General features: G+C 44.4%; 1 long non-coding RNA gene across 1 annotated transcript in view; it reads left to right on the top strand.

Annotated features, from left to right (window-relative positions):
• Positions 1 to 11310, top strand: part of LOC137853821 (uncharacterized) — a 35935-nt gene extending 24625 nt beyond the window's left edge. Inside the window, exon 5 of the long non-coding RNA XR_011094744.1 lies at positions 10336 to 11310. This is a non-coding gene — a long non-coding RNA (uncharacterized lncRNA). The remainder of the gene's footprint in view (positions 1 to 10335) is intronic.
• The last annotated feature ends 3012 nt before the right edge of the window (positions 11311 to 14322 follow it).

Raw genomic sequence — 14322 nt, 5'->3', positions numbered from 1 at the left:
TGCCTGCTGTTGCTCAGTCCTTCTTCAGCTCTGCTCCCCTTCTCTCCTGGTCTTTACTCTTTGATCTTCAGCTGAACCATTCGATTTTTGGAACCTGCCTACATGCTAGACCTCCTCTTGGGCAAAGTGGTGGTACAGGGCTGGCCAAGTCATGGGTGATGGAACTGCTTTGCTCTCCCAGCTCCTCAGCAGCAACCTAGCTCATAGGATTAAAACAAACAAACAAACAAACAACAAAATTCTTTTGGTGCTATCATAGCATAATGGATGTTGATGTGATGTGCATGTGACTAACGCAAAATTGACCCCCATTTCAAGGTTCCCTGTAGATTGCACACATGCAGCCCGAGAGAAGGGGGGATAAGCAGGACTGCAAGTCACAACAGTTGGGTTTTGTGTCCCATTGTTCCCACAGGGAATGCAGGGACATAATTGACCTCCTCCAGGCTGCCCTGCTGGTCTCCTGCAGCAAGGAGGAACAGGGCATCTGCTGCCGAGCAGGTGAGGTATCAGCCGTGCAGAGAAGGCAGGGTGGCTGCTTTGGTTTATTCACCTACAGCAAAGAGAGAGCTGGAAGGGCTGCCCTCAGGGCTCTGGCACTTGCTGGGGTCATCATAGCCCTGCAGAGGCAAGGGCACAGCCCTCGCTTGACCTCCTGTCTTTCTCCACATCCCTCTCCCCTGCCTGTTGCCGTGCTGGCAGCAGGGGAGCCATGCCAGCCCACTAGTCCTGGCCTGGCCTTTGCTCTGAACATCGGGCAGCCGGAACAGGATGAGAACCTCACCCTCTTTTCCCCCAGGGTTTGTCTCATAATGAAATACAAGGGAAGAAGTTTATGAAGCTTCTGAAAAGAAAACACAACCCTCCCTCTCTTGTCTTTAACTTCCCACTGTTTTGATCCTAGACCATCTGCAGGAGAAATATGTTTAGATATAGCTTGTGCATCAGTGCAGGTGAATTTTTCTGTGCCTTGAAAAATGGGACAATACCTTCCTACAGATATTGATTGTCATTCCACATCTATGCTGTCCTCCTAACTTCAGATCAATTTGTACTTTGCCAAGTGGTTTGATGTCATCTTATGGCAGAACGCTAACTTTTCCCCTTTAAGGCTATTTATCTTTGTCCCTTTGTAAGGTCAGGGAAAATCACTGTACTCTGGCCCCCCAAAAGTAATTCATCTAGTGGAGGAAATGATGAGGCAGTATTATGTCTGGCAGCCTTTTTAAACAAGTCCTCAGAAACATCAAGAAAAACCTGATAGGCTTGGGCAGGGAGGGGGGAATTGAGGATGTTACAGGAGCAAGTCTGAAAGCAATCAAGGGAAAGCTCAGAGTTTATATTCTGGAAATGTCCCCTCTTCTTGAATCTATTTGCAGACATCTTTCACTGTTACTGAGGGGGAAAAAATTAATAATAATCCAAGCAGGCTCCCGAGCGAAGGATGGCCATGAGTCTGAATTGGAAGGATAATTTATCTCCCCCGCCACTTTGAAGCCTTTTAGCCTGGGGGGGATCCTTTGTCTAATGAAATTAATTGAGTGCGTCTGCAGCCTGGGTACTCCATCTGAATTCCAGTTTCCCCCTCGTTTCGAAGTTGCCAGGTATCTGCTCACCTCCAAAGTGACCAAAGTGAATGTATCGTGTGTCAGAGCTGCTCCTTCTCATGCAAATCACAGCCCAGGTAGTGAGTGGTTCCTGGCTCTGCTGCTGCCTGGCCACGCTCTCCCTAAGCACCGTGCACAGAAGGCAGCCAAATGTTAGAAAAAGTTAGAGAATAAATTCTGTCCCAGGCTATTTTTAAATGCAAATGTCACAGGGAACTTCTAAACAGCAGATTGCTGGAGGGAGGAGAGCGTCACTGGGAAAGGCTTGCTCTATTTTCATCCTTTCCTTACACTGTTTACCTTGGTGCTAGCTATTGGCAGTTATCAGGAGTGTCCACAAGAGCAAACTGGTCAAAACAGTGAAGAAATCAGAAGATAGAGCAGTCCCAATTAAATATAGATAAAATGGGAAATGATGGAGCCAGCGTTTAACTGAGCAAGAGGAAATGGGGGAGATAGGTGACGGGCTGTATAAGTTACCAAAGAAGGGTGTTATTTCTTCCTTTTTCTCCTGCTACAGCTCCAAAAGAATACCAGTTATTTGAATATGCTTACATTTCTTTTTATTTTATCTTATTATTATTATTATTTTATGCAGCCTTCTTTTACCTTCCCCCACCAAGCTGCATTCAATTTCTCTGCTTTCCCTTCAGAGCGGATTATCTGATTTTATACAGATTTAGTTCTACACGGCTCTGAGATCGCGTGAAAGTGCCAGCAATATGACAGTGGTTTGCGTAGGCATGAATGCAGTATTATGTGGATAGCCAGCAGCCTGGCTTCGTCTTGAATAGATGCAGATTTGTTATGTATAGATGTGTGCTTATTTGCTGAATACTTATGCCCTCGCAGCTCCGGGAGCTTCCAGGAGGCAGTTGTGTTTGCGTGACAATCTTGTTCCCAGGGAAGAATAAAGTACTTGTGCAGAAGCTTTGGCCCTTAGGCTGTCAGATGAAGGAGGTTTTTCTTCTTGTCATGTAGGTTGCACCAAAATCAGGACTGAGCAAACCAAACTCTGAGCAGCAGAAGGATGATGTTTTTCTTGGTATTGTTTTATTTCTTTCTGTCTTAAAGGGACTTCTAGCCAGTATGTGCCCCTCCATCAGTGAAAAACAAGGCAATATCAGTATCAGGCATGTCTTATCTTCAGTGGGAGCTTGAGGTACTTATGGTGAGATGGTGAGGTGAGTGTCTGGGTCTGCATGTGCCCTCCTTTTTCCAAGGCCCGAGGGTGTGCAGTCCTCCCTTGTTCACTCCTGGGGCAGCCCTTGCTGCTCTGCTGTGCCTCAGCCATTCCGTATGGATGTGTGGCTCCATCCAGGCACAAAAATGTAGAGATCTCCTACTGCTGGGTCATTTCTTTGCCTTGATGCTGGAGTGTGCCCTGTGGCTTGGCCACGTCCCTCAGGGCAGATCCTCAGAGACCATCAGTGTCCTTTGAAAGGGGTGGTACAGGGGGACGCTGTCATGGCAGGGCTTGACAGACCAGTAGCCTTGAATGCAAAGATTGATGGTAAGAAAACAAATATTTCCTTCCGAGGTAGCTCAGGAGTTCATTTCTCTGGGCTTGAATTTAAGCCCTGTCAGTTGTACAGACACGTGGTCATTCCAGGCTAGGCCCAAAGCTCGTTAAGTCTCATTGTAGTGCTTCAGGTTTCAGACATCGCTTTTTCATTTAATAAATCTTTCCTCACCTGTCACTCCCAGCCCCGTCCCCATCCCAACAGGCACCACTTCTGGGAGCAATTAAACCACAGCTCCTTTCCCGTGCCCGCATCCTGCAGGGTTCACGTGCGTGAGCACGGCGCGGCTCTGTAGGGATTCCGACTCAGCCTGCCCTACGCTGCTGGGGCAAGGGGCCATCAGCTGTGGGGGCTGTTAGGCTGGTTTTGTTTTTCACCTCACCAACACTTGCCTTGACTGAAGCTTTACATTTGCCAAAGGTCCAGGAAAATGTGACAGCCCTCATGAAAAAAAAAAAAAAACCCTCTCTCACTTTTCTTTTTTTCTGTTAAAATATAAATAAGAGAAAATGATGCAATGTTTTCTCATTATATGCACTCCTGTTTAAAGCAAACATATTCTTCCTCAGTCAATGTCTAAGCAGAAAAAGGCCACAGAGAACTGGCTTTCATGGCAGACATAAAAGGTGTGCTGGTGCCCTCTGTAAGTAGAGACAACGTTTGATCTGTCTGGATCTACTCTGCAACGAGTGAGACAGCTTAATGGCAAAAGACTCTGCCATCCCAGAGAGCTTCTAGCTTCTATCCTGAGCAAGCTCACCTCAGCTCCAGGAAAAAATTGCAGTGCCCTCTTACGGAGCAGCTGGGAAGGAGGTGGCGATCTGCCCTCTTGCTGCAGGGATGTGAGGACAGGGTTGGGAAGTGGAGTGGAGGACACCTCACGGGCACTGCTGCCCCATGGCAAAGGAAGCTGTGGGATGTGTCCAGCAGGAGGGAGCTGATTGCCACAGGGGCTGGTTCTTCAAGTCATATAACTCTTCCTCTGGGAAAAAAAAAACATAGAAGTAGCAAGGAAAAAATAATCTGAAGTGCCCACCACAGCCACCATGCATATTGCTGTTGTCTGAAGCCTTCTGCCTGTTTATTTCTTTCCACTTTCCAAGCAGAAAATAGATCTGGGGAGATGTTACTTGCTCATGCAATAGCATCCCGATGGTCTGGTGTTACCTCGTGCTTGAAGGGAGCGAGAACAGGAGCCTTATCAGTCTTTCAGTGTTTTGCCTTCCCCTTCTCACTCCTGTTGTTACACACACCCCTCCAGGGGCTGACCACAGGGAGGGGATCAGAGCTCGCTGCAGGTTGTGCAGGGCTGTAGCTGGCTGGCTGCACGTGCAGAGCACAGGCTCTGCAGGCAGGGCACCCTGAGCAGCATACAGTGGCACGTGAGTAAGAGGGAACAGTAATGATTACAGCTCTGCCATTTATAGACTGAGAAATCAGAACCAAAAACTAACGGCAGCTTCTGAGACTTCCAGTACAGCTCCTTGGAAAGAGAGTTTTAGGAGCCAAGCAGCTTATTCTCCCAGGGACAGTGCGGGCTTGCTTGTGCATCCCTGCAAGTATCGATACCAGACCTTGCACCTCCTGCCTGTGACACACATCTTCAGAGCTTAGCCAGGAGACTAAACCCATCCTCTCTTCCCTTCTTTTTCACCTGTGGCAGAGGACTAATTGCTCTATTTAAGGACATGGCTTACAATTGATCTTAGGATGGGTAAGCATAGTTCGGTACCTGGGCAAGGATGCTCCTTTGTCCTTGCTGAATGCAATATAGCAGTGAGGTGATGTAGGAATGGCAGGGGTTTTTTACCTTTTTTTTTTTTTTCCTGGAGACCTCACTTCAGAAGCTACCCTGGCACACAGCAAACAAGTACGATCTGACACAGTGGCGAATTCAGCCTGTGAGGTGGGGAGGGTGCTGAGGAAGCTTGGGTTTGGCAACGAGCCCTGCACACCACCAGCTGAGGAGCGTCAGCAGAACTGAAAGGCAGCATTTGTGGGGTTTGCTGTTCGCACACTGCTGGGAGTCCTGCTCCCATAAGCAAAATCTCTGAAAATTAATTCTGGTAGAAGTGTATTTCTCCCTGGGAAATGGGATGAAGGCTGACTTAGCATGGGAGGTCTGATGGAGCCTGTCCAATACCTGAAACTAAAAGTAGCATGTCAGGAAAAAAGCTTTAGAAACAGGCTTGTGGAACTCAAACTTCCTGTAGCAGAGGTGAAGTTTAGCCAAACATTTCTCCAACTCTGTTCGTGGCTGTTGATGATCTTGCCTGCTCACACAGACCCCCTGCTTCTGCAGCTCTTTGTTTCACATCCAAATTTTAGAAGCTAGAGCTGAATATGAGGGACACAGCCCCTCAGTAGCTACAAATGATGTAGCATCTTGAAGTCAGACCTAATGCTGCTGGTTTATGCTGCTGGTTTATACCAGCACCCCAAGTGACAGATGGACGGGAGTCATCCTCTACATGACACTGAGCGAAAAACATGGGATGACGAGGACCTCTCTCTTTCCTCTCCCTCAGCACCTCTTCATCAGGTCTGTCAAGAGGAGGAGCATTTTTTCTCATAAGCAATATGTTCTGGGTGGCCCACACCTATATAATCCCCTCTGGGTGGCTGTGGTGAGCAGTCCTTCAGGCTATTTGGGAACAGCAGAAGGGAGGCGTTCATCTAGCTGCCATTTAGAGCTGATGTTTCACTGTTCATTCCTGCAGAAGCGTCCAGAGTTTAAGGAAAAGTTGCCTTAGCTAAATAGTAAGCCAAGAACCGAGATCTGTGAACCTTGCTGCCTGCAGTCCCCCTGCTCCTTGCTCAGCAGTGGGACGGTCCCATCGAGTCCCCATTGTGCCCACCCCATGGAGCCAGCAGGAGACTGTGCCACAGCTGCTGGCAGCCACTGCATTCGGGAGAGAGACATCTCACAGCAAATGATGATGAGACAGGGTCAGGGCACGCACCATTTTTGTAATGTCTCTTGGTACTTTCCAGCTTTCCAGCAGCCAGGAAAACAAATTGCCGCTGGGTACAGCAAAGGTCAGGGTTGCCATCAGCTAAGCGAAATCGCTGGCTGTAATAGCCCCATCGACATTTCCCTCTGCAGCAGCTGCTGTCAGCACAAGGTGCTGTCATTAGCTGTGGGCTGGGCTTTTGTGGGAGCATTTTGTATTTCATTTCAGTGAGAGGCACTTCTCACCTGTCATGTTCTTGGTGAGCTGGTACCCACGGTGCAGTGAGGACAGAGAAAGGGATGCTCAGAGCAATAACATTCATTACGGGGAGGTGCTGGGAGCAGCCAGATAGGCCACAGCTCACAGGGCAGCCGGAGGAGACCCCAGCTGGTCCCACGAGTGGTGAACAGCTCTACAGTTGTTCACCATTCCACCCTGATAGGCACTAGCCAGAGGAGTTAGCATCACAGAGTTTGGGTCCACGTTGTTTCTTCTCTCCTGGGAAGCTGACTCATTACGTACCCCAATGCTTCTTTCTTCCCATTTTGGCCTTTTCCCGTGTCTGCTTGTTGCTGTCATGGTTTGGTCAGCATGGATTGTGCAGCTCTGTATGAGCAGCTGAATCCAGGGGCAGGATTCCTCAACCTTCAGCAGGAGCAGGTTTCCCCCCTTGGCCTTTGGAAGACCACTGGCAGTGGTGATTTATTTTGAGAGTAAAATTTTCCTCCTCATGCCTGTGATGTCACCAAAATATCAACCTAAAGGTATGTAGATATGGGCCATGGCACAGCTGGAGCTGGATGATGGACTGTAGAGACCATGCTGCTCCCTGGGGCTCCCAGCATGGTCACAGGGAGCCACCTGCTTTTCATCCCCTGAGAGATAGTCAGGAGGATCACTTCTGAAATGGGGGTGTGGGAAACAAACAATTCCACATTTTCCCTTAATAGCCAGGCTTTGTTAAATGACTTAATTACTCCACCTGGAGTCAAGCAGCCTGGAGTGTTTTTTTGGTACCAAGCACCATGCAGTGACTTGCATCAGTGCTAAACATAAGCCAGGTACTGCTGCTCTGAGCTGGTAGCTTGTTGCCTGGTTTTAACAACCCCACAAAGTGCAGGGCTGGCCTTAGTCCCCCAAGTCCCTGTCACTTTTGAAAGTGGCCACCTGTGGGTACAGGCTGGGTGACTGCCAAGCTGTGATATACCCTGTGCAATGAGATCTTTACCTTTTACATGGTGTTTGAGAAAACATGCTTGTACTGTTATTACTGAGTCTGGGATGCCTTTAATGCCAAATAAAAATTTCTTACCTAATAAAACAGCCCAATGAGTTGCAATTGTGTATTTAGCATTTAACTGAAGCATGGCATCCAAAAATTCTTATTTGCTTTTCTCCCTGCATCATCCTCCCTCCTTCCCTGACATACTCCTTTACCTGCTCTTGCTGCTGTGCTCTCTTTCAAGTCATTTCTTCTGATCTCTCTGCTGACTAATTAGAGAAACAGCCCTGAGAGGCACCATGGCTCTTAGCTACGCATTACAGCTGTGTAAATTCGCTTTGACATTCAGACAGCCTCGATTTCTCCCTGCCTGCAACAGGAGTCAGTGAGCTGGAGAAGGGGAAATTGTTTGCATTACACAGCCACGGCAGTGAACCAGCATGTGCCTTGTGCCACAATGGGAAGCACTTTGTGGTTTGACTTGGTGGCTGGAGCAGCTGTAGTCTGGGTAGGGACCAGCAGGCAGGGAAGCTGAGTGCTGGCTTTGGAAAAGGTGGTCCTGGAGTGCGTGTGGGTTACAGATCTGTGCCTGTGTCTTGCAGCCCCACGAGACTGGACTGCTTTGCTGGGAGAAGGGCCAAGCCGTGCATGAGCTGGCTCAACCAGCAGCCATCTGAACTGAAAACGCAGAGCCCCTGGCTGAGGGCAAGAGGGGATAATGGTAATTGCGTGTAATCACCTTCATTTAAGTGCATCTCTTTGGTCTGTTTTATTTGATGTATGATCATAATTGCCCCATTTGGATGTAGGAGCTATGAAACTGCTTCTTAACTATGGTCATAACTCACCTGTCATTAGAAACCTCATGAAGACAGCATTACCTCTATGTCTGCAGATAAAAGCTATTTACACACGTATGTATGCTTGTACACAATCGTACCCATGATAAGAGAATATTAGCAGGCTTACAAAAGCCTCCAGTCAAAATGGAAGCAATTCTGAAATTAAACCTGCCCAGACAACTTCCTCTGGTTGTCTGTGCACCTTTAATCACATCACCTCATGTCCTATGATCCCTTTCAGGCTTCTGGATAGACAGTGTCCATTTAATGAGCAGCTGTGCAATGTTTTGCTTTACCATCGCTGCTGAAGACAGATCCTCTTTCCTTATTATTGGGAGCTAATCAAACCCTACTCTGAAGACAGAATGAATCATTTCCACTTTTTTTTGTTTGTTTTGTTTTTCTTTTTTTCAACAGCGTCTGCTACTGATGTAACCAAACACTTCTCTCTGTAAATTGTCTTCAGATGATGTGATGAATTGAACTGGGGCGCTATTTTCCACTCTTTGGAGCAAGAGACCTGAGTAATTCATAGAATCATACAATCATTTGTGTTGGAAGGGACCTTAAGTATCAACTATATCCAACCTCCTGATCTCAGATAATGTACCAAGGAGCCAGGAAATATCCACATGCGTATAGAGTACTTTAAGTTCCAGTGCAGTGCCCTTTCGTGCTTGCAATCACTGTTTTCATTCTCTACAAATCTTCAACTTTTTTTTTTTTTTTTCCCAAAAGAAAAAAAAAGAGAGAGAAAAAAAAAAAGATAGAGAAACTCACACAAAAATCTTGGATGAAAAGGGAAAATGAAGGGGCGTAAGAGACCTTGTGCAAAATCCTTACTGAGTTGAAAAAATCAAATTAAATTAACAAGCTAGGGACTGTTTTATAATTGTGCATAACAGGTTGCATGAGCACCTTCATTTCTAACATTTTTTGTCTTTTGCATGTGTGAATTTGAAGCCATAAGAATGTTCTTTGCAAATGGGTGTGCACATATGCATGCAAGTATGTGTGCCATTTCCTAAGTTTAAAAACAAAGTAGCTGAAAACAAGATTTCCATCATGTAGCAATACAGTACTGCATATGAACCACCACAAGGCTTGGGGCATTTCACTTGCACAGCATGCACATCTGCCCCCTGAGTTAATGCAGTGTCTGACAAGAGAAGCAGCTTGTCATCGTCAGCTTAAATTCTCTGTAGGGGAAGGAGAGACACCCAGTTTGCCAACATACATGTGTTCTCAGATCCTTCCTTGCATCACAGCACCAGTGGCAGTATGAGCTCCTCTTCAAGGTTCTCAAGGCCAGGTGTTCTGCTGGGAGCAACCACTTCTAACTCTTCTGCTGGTGAAAGACAGAAATTTTTATATCCTCTTAGTCTGCCATGTCAGAAAAAGGGAGAGCAAGCAAGAAAAAAAAAAAAGGAAAAAAAATACTTGAGAGTGGGAACTTTCTAAGTACAGCTGAATGTGGCAAAGGATCTGTGATTTGAACTTCTTTTCTTTATTCTCCTTGTGGGGCTTGCCGAGTATTTTTCAAAAGCATGCAGTGTTGGAGGTTTGATTTAAATAACGTTACTGCTGGCTGGAATGTTCATTTTATATGGAGAAGAGTTTTATTAAACTCCACTGGTGACCAGACGTCCCAGGGCACATTGACACATTCGTGAACTGATTAATCAAATATACATGGGAAAACATACAGCGACCCCTAAAGAAAACTGTATCTGAAGCTGATGTATTATACTAGGAATTGACTTGACAAGGTGTTTTTGTTTAACCTGTGTTTCATAATATTTGACAGTGAGCCAGTGAATCCACTGAAGCACAAGTTATATTGTGAGGGGAGTCTGAAACCCCATGATCCCACATCTGCTTTTTGTCCTTCCTAGAGAATGGGGAGAGGGCCTTGCATTTTGGTGAAAATGTTCAGGGATATTCAGCAATGAAGTGTTTATGAGTAGGTTTTTCAAATCATTTTATCTGTTCATGTAGTAAAGCAGAAGTTGTCAGACCTTGTCAGGACTACGTTATGATTAATGTACTAAATGGTTTTCATGGGTATGAGAGGTTTTCAAGGGAAGAGTAGAAGCCTCACAGAGGATGAATCTGGAATCACTTTTCTTCCTTTCACCTGTAGTCCCCTTTGCATGTCTCCGTTATTAATCACTGTTATATTCACAGGTTGGAGGCTGCTCTGGGTTCCATGGAGAAATAATGGCAACGGGAACTAAAAATCCAGTTATGGATACAGAGAGACAAGAAGAAGTGCAAAAAGAGTGATGGAGAACAAGGCTACAAGCTGTGGTACTTCTTGGTAGTGTTGCCTTTCCTTGGACCATCCTGCGGCTCCAGCAGGAATGTTGGCTATCTTCCAGGGGGTATCGCTGAAGGAGCATGTTTGAACCAAGAATATGGCCGCTACTTGGAGGACATACATGCAGAGGTGGGGAAACAAGGACAGGAGGCAGCTGAGAGAAGTGTCTAAGTCACTGAGATGGCATTACAAGTGTGAGAAAGATTGTGAGGAAGCGGCTGAGAGAGGACATGGCAGGAGGTTTGAGCAGAGATGTGAGCAGGGCATGAAGTGTGAAATGTTTAGCTACTTGTATCTTGAGTTCATTATGGAAATCGATGTTGCCTAAGGAGATGAAGACAGCATCATTTGATGTCAAGGGGTTTGCTGCATGGTATTAAATAAATCATCTCCTTATTTTACTATGAGTTTTCAGGTGATTTTTTTTTCTTTTCTTTTTTTTTTTTTTTCTTTTTTTTTTTTTCTTTTTTCTTTTTTTCTTTTTTCCCTGAGGTGACCCAAGGTAACTTTAAGAGTCTACTTGTGAATAGCTGATTCTGTTGCAACAGACCAGGCTTTGTCTTCCTGTTTACTCCATCTTCACTCTCTTTCAGCTCTTTAAGATTTAAATTATTGCCTGGTTTGTGAATCTCATTATGTGTCCTCTGTTTCTTGGAGACATGCTTATTGTGAAAAGTAAAACTGCAAGGAAAGTTTATTTTGAGAGAGTTGCTACAAGCCCCCAGGAACCATTCAGCATTTTGCGCAGAGACGTTGCCTCCACGGGAAGTCATCTCCTGGCTGCTCTACAAGTACTCTGGACAAACACGAAGAAGAAGAGCACTACTCTGCTACTGGTAATGAATAGGATGTCATGGAACCAAAGAGTCTTGAATCTCAATAGGAATGTCAGGTTTGTTCATTTTCAGCTAGAAGATTTTGGAGTTTTACTTCGGATTTGAGTCCTGAATGGGTTTTGCAGTAGCTGCCTCCTGTATCCTAGATTTGACAAAACCAGTGAACTGTAATTTTGACAAATTCCATTGATCTATTCTGGATGCACCTAAGGGAAAGAAAGGAAATGTTATATTTTTATGCCCATATTTCAGTTGATTTCCACCTCTTCAAAATACTAGCACTTGAAATAAAATCTTAGGTAAAACTTACCTGCAGGTAAATTGCCCTGTTTGAAACAAAGCATGATAAAATAATCAGAGGTCAAAAAATCAGAGAAAAAGGAGGAGACTATGGGGGAACTTCTGGGGGAAACGTCCCTAGTGTTTCCTTCAATCTTATATATAACCCACAGTGATGCTGAGTTATGGGGAGAAGAATCTTTATGTTGCTAGTAATAACCACTGGGTATACATATGAAAATACAGGTGATCACTATAAATCTGAAGCAGTGTTGGTCTCATTTTCAAATGTATTTTGAGACATTTTTTTTTTCTATAAGCTGTTTCTCTCCAGCTTACCTCTGAAATATACATTTTGGAAGGTTTTGTATTGGATGCCTATCTCAGCTTGAACAGAACTCATTAATCTTCTGTAGCACTGAACTGAAAGGATTAATGAAAACCTCTCTTCTGGATTTTCAGTTATTTTGCTCCTTCATTTTTATTTCTAATTTCCAGTTTGAATTAATAGTAATAAAACCCTTGGAACTCACCACCTGCCACCTAATTAATTAATGATAATTTTCCAGGAACTGAGTAGCTCCAAGGTTTAAGTTTTAAATCACTGGTGAGCTTATTGGGAATCTTGTGATCAGCAGGGTGCCTCTCCAAGCCAGAGCTGGTGGAGACATGCCATTACATGAGAGCCTCTGCCATCCTTATAAATGAAATCAAGCAAGAATTAAGGTCTGATCTACTCAGGTTGTAACAATAAGCTTGAAAGACTGATGCAGCTGTTTGTTAATTCTTGCAGTTCAGAAAGGAGATAAAAAGAGACTAGGATTTATTCAGGAGTCTCATTGTTTTTACAATTCATTTTGTGATTTCTGGGTATTTAACTTCTGATTTTTGAGTTCCTCAAACTTGCACCCTCAAGTTTTGTTCAACACTTTGGTCATAGTGCTCTTCCAGTCCCGGCTGCTCATGTCCTGTGCAAAAGGACATCAGGCAAAGCAAAAAGGAATGTGAGATCTCAGTCCAGGTCTTAACCACAAGGTATCCATTTATATCTTTCAACCCAGAAACTTCAGGAAGTTTGTGTTCACACTGCAAAGGCAACAATGTCTGCTTACTTACAGGACAGGAGAAAAAAAAAAAAAAAAGAAAAAGAAAGGAAGACGGACACCTCAGCTACAAATTATCTCATCTCTGAAACAAACTCAAGAGTGATAATTTGATTTACACCACTTGAGAAGCCTGGTTTTGGCCCTCACTGCAGTTGGTGCAACTCTTTTTCATTTGCACCGAGCAAAGAAATTCTATAAAAAAGGTGGTTATTAAACCTGGTATTTCAGGAAGGCTGACTTTTCCACCTGATAATTGCACCTATGTATTTTCAAAAGTGGCATACTTCAAGGCTAAACACTGCCTATGATTTCACAAAGGCTTGTATTACGGTGGCAGCTTTGTGTGCAAACATTTGCAGTTAATTGCAGGAAATCCGAGCATAGTGTCAAGGCTAAAGAACCAGGTACAAGTGATTTACACTTCAAAGATTTCCCAATAAACATCAATTCAAACATTTTACTCTTGATTCCGCTATCACTTATAGAGGTGTAAACGAGGAATAATTTTATTGAAGGCATGAATGCCAACATGGCACAATGCAAGCTCCCAAAAGATGTCTTTGCTTTAGCAGAAGCCTTTCTGGAAGTCTTTGTGATTGGAAATAAACCATATCACTTAGTAGCTAACACTGAGACCTCTCCCAGTGTGTTTGTACTTATTTGATGACATCCCTTCACACAAATGTGGTTTATAGAGGGACTCCGACAGAGCCCATATGTATGACTGGGATAATGATTTTTGAATCAGGTGTGAGAATACCAACTTTCTCTGTAAAAGACTTGATGGGGAAAACATCAAGGGACTGTTCAGTGTTCTCGTTATTAATTTAAGCAAAGGTTCTTGTCAGCTGAAGTGAAAACAGAACTGAACAGGAAATGTAAAATGAAATGTAAAATATTCTCTTAAAATGAAAGCCATCTCTAAACCATGGGGACTTTGTGATGATGGGTGTTCACATTTTAAAGCTCTTACATATATCTCCACAAGCTGCAAAGCATTAAGCTTAATGTGTAAATTCTGATCTACAACCTGCTGCAGCAATGTCAGTACTGGGGCATGGCAGTGGTGTAAGGGGTGGGGAGGCAGATCCACATTGTCTTGAAGGGGATGCTTCAGCTGATCAAACCCTTCAGAGTTCCCAGCTAGGAGTGATTCTGCTTTCCGATCTTCCAGTGGATTTGGACGGATTATCAGCGCACAATTTATTTGCAAGTTGCTGTTCTCTGTTGTGTTAGAAGCTGCCTTTGACCCTCCTATGTGCGTAGATGACTGTCCTCTGTGGTGAAATTGATATCTTGGTGCAGGATATTATTATCTGACCTTGTCATTTAACATTCAGGGAAGACATCTGAGGGTGAGGTTTTCTTCTTAAGGTCAGAAGGAGAGTCCTGGACAATGTATGCATGAGCTAGTTTTTCAGTACTTGACTGGTAAAAACAGTTATTTTATTTACAAATACAATAATTTTGTATTTGAGCTTGACATTTATTTTAGGATGCTTCTTGAGAGACAGCATTTGCAGGTGCCTCAGAAGAATGAGGTGTTTGGGGAGAGATTTTGAATGGACTTAAAAACTGCATATGATGATTAAACAAATTTGACGCATGCACAGGCACAGTATTTACATTTATA

The sequence above is a fragment of the Anas acuta genome, chromosome 3, assembly GCF_963932015.1.
Source record: "Anas acuta chromosome 3, bAnaAcu1.1, whole genome shotgun sequence".
Classification (NCBI taxonomy): Eukaryota; Metazoa; Chordata; class Aves; order Anseriformes; family Anatidae; genus Anas; species Anas acuta.
Note: the sequence above shows the minus strand (reverse complement) of the source record. Positions and strands in the feature narration are given on the sequence as shown.